This window comes from Calidris pugnax, unplaced genomic scaffold, assembly GCF_001431845.1.
Source record: "Calidris pugnax isolate Ruff unplaced genomic scaffold, ASM143184v1 scaffold496, whole genome shotgun sequence".
NCBI classification, from domain to species: domain Eukaryota; kingdom Metazoa; phylum Chordata; class Aves; order Charadriiformes; family Scolopacidae; genus Calidris; species Calidris pugnax.
Window position 1 is genome coordinate 191,271 of NW_015091286.1, and position 5,264 is coordinate 196,534.

Here is a 5,264-nt window from a genome sequence, read left to right on the forward strand (position 1 = left end):
CTGGGAGGGGATGCTGGAGCCTGGACCCAGCTGGACTGCAAGGGCAGGAGGGGCTGCTGGCATCAGGGTGGGGTTCTGTGACAGAGGCAGTGATGGGGGCTCCGTTGGGAGAGCAGACACCCCAGCGGGGCTTGGGTCCAGGTCAGCACCTGGGAAGGGACACAGAGATCTGTGAGGGCCTTGCACCACCATCTCCAGGTGGTGGTGCAGGCTCCAGGTGCAGCCCTGGATGCTGGCTGAGAAGCTCTCCATCCATGCTTGCCTCCATCCAACCCTCAACTGACCAACCCACCCACCCATCCATTCCTCTTTCCTTGCTGTCCATGCATCCATTCTCCAACAAATCCTTCCTTGCCATCTACTCATCAATCCACCAGCCCTTTCTCCTAATTTTCTTTCCTTCCCTCCCACCACCTTTCTCTCCGTTCAATCATCTCTTCCCCTCTCAGTCCCTCCTGTCTTCCCACCTGCCCCAGCCCTCCAACATTTCATCCTTTTCCTGAAAATTTCTTCCAAGAAATTCCTTGCTTAATACCATCTGGATCCGGATCTACTGGAGGACGTGTGCTTCTCACGGTGGCCTCTGGACTAGGTTCTGCTCTGGGATGTATGCTCCACACGGTACCATCTGGACTCAGTTCTGCTGCAGGATGTATGCTCCTCACGGTACTTTCTGGATCTGGTGCTGCTGCAGGATGTGTGCTCCTCAGGGCATCATCTAGACTGAAATCTGCTAAAGAATCTGGGCTCCACGTGGTACCATCTGCATCCAGTTCTGCTGAAGGACGTGCATATAGTGTGGCACCACGGGGGCGAAGTTCTTCTATGGGGTGTGCTCTCCACATGGCATCATCCAGACCCCTTTCTGCTGAAGAATGTGCGCTCTGCATCGTACCATCTGGACCCAGTTCTGCTGGAAGATGAGTACTCCTCATGGTACCTTCAGGACCTAGTTCTGCTGGAGGATGTGTGTTCAGCACGGTATCTTCAGGACCTGGTTCTGCTGCAGGACGTGTACTCATCGTGGTATGTTCAGGAACCAGTTCTGCTGAAGGATGTGTGTTCATTGTGCTATGTTCAGGACCTGGTTCTTCTGGAGGACGTGTGCTCCATGTGGTATCGCTTGGGTCCAGTTCCACTGAAAGATGTGTGCTCCTCATGGTGCCTTTTGGATCTGGTTCTGCTGCAGGATGTGTAGAACTTACTGTGCTATGTTCAGGACCTGGTTCTTCTGGAAGACGTGTGCTCCATGGAGCATCACTTGGGTCCAGTTCCACTGAAATGTGTGTGCTCCTCATGGTACCTTCTGAATTTGGTTCTGCTGCAGGATGTGTAGAACTCATGGTACCTTGAGGACCTGGTTCTGCTGGAGGATGTGTGCTCATCATGGTATGTTCAGAACGTGGTTCTGCTGGAGGATGTGTGCTCATCGTGGTATGTTCAGGACCTGGTTCTGCTGGAGGATGTGTGCTCATCATGGTATGTTCAGAACGTGGTTCTGCTGGAGGATGTGTGCTCATCGTGGTATGTTCAGGACCTGGTTCTGCTGGAGGACGTGTGTTCCATGTGGTATCATCTGGATCCAGTTCCACTGGAGGATGTGTGCTCCTCATGCTACCTTCTGGATCTGGTTCTACTGCACGATGTGTGCTCCTCACACTACCTTCTGGATCTGGTTCTGCTGCAGGACGTGTGCTCCTTGCAGTACCATCTGAACCCAGTTCCACTGGAGAATGTGTGTTCCATATGGTACCATCTGGAACCAGTTCCACTGGAGGACCTGTGCTCAGCATGGTACCTTCAGGGCCTGGTTCTGCTGGAGGACCTGTGCTCAGCATGGTACCTTCAGGACCTGGTTCTGCTGGAGGACGTGTGGTCCATGTGGTACCACTTGGGTCCAGTTCCACTGAACGATGTGTGCTCCTCATGGTACCTTCTGGATCTGGATCTGCTGAAGAAAGTGTTGTCCATTTGGTACCATCAGTATCCAGTTCTGCTGGAGGACGTGTGCTCCTCATGGTACCTTCAGGACCTGGTTCTTTCATGCTCTGGTTACTCCATATGGTATCCCCTGCTGGGACCACCATGGTGGGAGCCAGCTCCTGCCTTGCTTTGGGTCTGGTGCCTCGTGTGGTACCAACCAGATCCTGCCCCACTTTGGCTTGCGTGGCATCAGTGGGATCCTGTCCTGCTGGGGGTTGGGTGAGCTGGATGGCAACTGCCACATCCTGCCCTTTTTGGCGTTGGGTGGCAAGAAGTGGATTCTGCCCCACCTTGGGCTTGGTAACTCGCATGGTCCCAACCAAACCCCGTTCTGGTGGTTTCCTGGTGGTCTGGTTGACACCTGCCAGAATCTGTCCAGCTTTGGGTTGGGTGATCCGTGTCGTACTGGTTGGATCCCGCCCTGCTTTGGACCGGGTGATGTGGATGGTACTGACTGGATCTCGTCCTGCCTTGGACCTGTTGGTGTCAGCTGGATCCAATCCTGCCTTGGACCTGGTGGGACCAGCTCGATCCCATACTGCCTTGGACCTGTTGGTGCTAGCTGGATCCCGTCCTGCCTTGGGCCTGGTGGGACCAGCTGGATCCCGTCCTGCCTTGGGCCTGGTGGGACCAGATGGATCACGTCCCACTTTAGACCTGGTGGCACCAGCTGGGTCTCGTCCTGCCTTGGGCTTGGTGCTCTGGATGATGCCAGCTGGATCCTGTTCTGCTTTGAGTCGGGTGATCCTGATGATACGAATGGGATCTCGTCCCGCTTTGCCTTGGGTGGTGCTGATTCGACTTTGTCCTGTGGGTCGCTGGGTGCCAGGGGTGGCACCAGTCGCATCCCATCCTGTGGGACGCTGGGTGCCAGGGATGGTGTTGGCCAGACCCTGTCCTGCAGGGTGCTGGGTGCTGCCGGCCGGTGGAGAGGTCCCCGTTGGTGACAGCAGGTCACCTCGCCCTGCAGCAACAAGAGTCACTCAGCTCAGCTCTGGCGGGGGGGACCCAGGGCCAATGGTGGGGGCATCCCTTGGGGACAGGCTCTCTGGGACATGGGGAGGGACCCCACCAGGCAGGGGAGGCACATGGGGGACGTCGGCACCTCCCAAACCTGCTCCAACCCCCAGCCCCGCAAAACATGGCGTCCCACCCTGCAGCCAACCACCCACCGGCTCCCAGGGACCTTGCATGGGGGACCCCACCAGGAGACCCCCATCTGTGCTCCTCCTACCCCTGAGGGCTGTCCGTGCGGCCGCGCTGCTCCGGGGAGAGCCGGGGACACGGGGCCGTGCTGAGGGGAGCGCCCGGGCCGGCTTCGGCGGCGGCTGGTGGGGAGTGGGCTCTGCAGGGGGGACATCCAGGGCGACCAGCTCGTCTGCGGGGGGAGACCGGTGTGAGCCCTGCAGCGCGTGCACCGCACACACACGCTGCGTCCTGCCCCTGCACGCGCTGCACAGACCCTGTGCACCGCACACACACGCTGCGTCCTGCCCCTGCACGCGCTGCACACACCCTGTGCACTGCATCCCGCCCAAATGTGCAACGCACACGTGCACGCGCTGCACACACCCTGTGCACTGCATCCTGCCCAAATGTGCGACGCACACGTGCACGCGCTGCACACACCCTGTGCACTGCATCCCACCCAAATGTGCAACGCACACGTGCACGCGCTGCACACACCCTGTGCACTGCATCCTGCCCAAATGTGCGACGCACACGTGCACGTGCTGCACACATGTGAGCTGCCCAGCCTCGGTGTCCCCGTGCACGGCGTACACACTTGCTGCATTGTGTCCTTGTGTGCGCTGCGCACACGCGCTCCACCCTGCCCACGCATGTGCTGCACACACCCCATGTTGCCGTGCAGTGCACACACACACACACACTGTGCCCTGCCCACGCACGCGCTGCACAACACGCATGCACTGCACACACGGACTCTGTGTCCCCACGCACTGCACTCAGGCACTGCATCCTGCCCACGCACGCGCTGCACAACACGCATGCACTGCACACACAGACTCCGTGTCCCCACGCACTGCATCCTGCCCAAACACGCAATGCACACGTGTCCCCACGCGCCACACACACGCACCACACCCTGCGGACCACGCACCCACAGGGTGTCATATCATAGAATCATAGAATTGCCCAGGCCTGAAGGGACCTCCAAAGGCCATCTAGTCCGACCCCCCCGCAGTCAGCAGGGACACCCCCAACTAGACCAGGTTGCCCAGGGCCTCATCGAGCCTCTCCTTGAATATCTCCAGGGAAGGGGCCTCAACCACCTCCCTGGGCAGCCTGTTCCAGTGCTCCACCACCCTCACAGTGAAGAACCCTCTCCTCATCTCCAGTCTAAATCTGTTCCCCTCCAGCTTGAAGCCGTTGCCCCTTGTCCTGTCACTGCAGGCCTTTCTAAACAGGCTCTCCCCAGCCTTCCTGTAGGCTCCCTTCAGGTACTGGAAGGCTGCTATTAGGTCTCCCCGGAGCCTCCTCTTCTCCAGGCTGAACAACCCCAGCTCCCTCAGCCTGTCCTTGGAGCAGAGGTGCTCCATCCCCCTGATCATCCTTGTGGCCCTCCTCTGGACCCTCTCCATCAGGTCCGTGTCCTTCTTCTATTGAGGGCTCCAGACCTGCACACAATACTCCAGGTGAGGTCTCACCAGAGCAGAGTAAAGTGGCAGAATCCCCTCTCTGGACCTGCTGGCAATGCATCTTCTGATGCAGCCCAGGATGGGATTGGCCTTCTGGGCTGCAGCTGCACACTGCCTGCTCATGTCCCTGCACCCTCCCACCGCCCCGGGACCCCTGCGCAGGTCCGGGCACTCCGTGCCTGCTGCGTCACCCCTGCGGGGGCACGGGTCCCAGCCCCCCCCCCCCCACCCCCACCCCGTGGCACGTACCTGCGCAGACAACGGCAGCGTCCTCCCGGTGCTGGCAATTGGTGACCCCCCAGGGAGAAGCCGGGCACCCCAGCAGGGACGACTCATTCCCTTGGCACCGCACGTCGTCCAGCCAGATGGGCCCGGTGCCCTCGCCAAAAAAAGCTGCCCGGGGCGCATCGAGGGCGGCCCCACAGCCCAGCTGCCGGCAGACCACCGCCGCGTCCGGCAGCCCCCACAGGTCGTCGCAGACAGTGCCCCACTGCCCGGCGTGGAGGACCTCCAGCCGCCCGGCGCAGCGCCCCGTGGCCCCCACCAGCCGCACGGGGGGAGCCCCTGGGAGAGAGGCCGGGGTCAGCGCCAGCACGGCCCCACGGGGGGGGGGGGGACCTG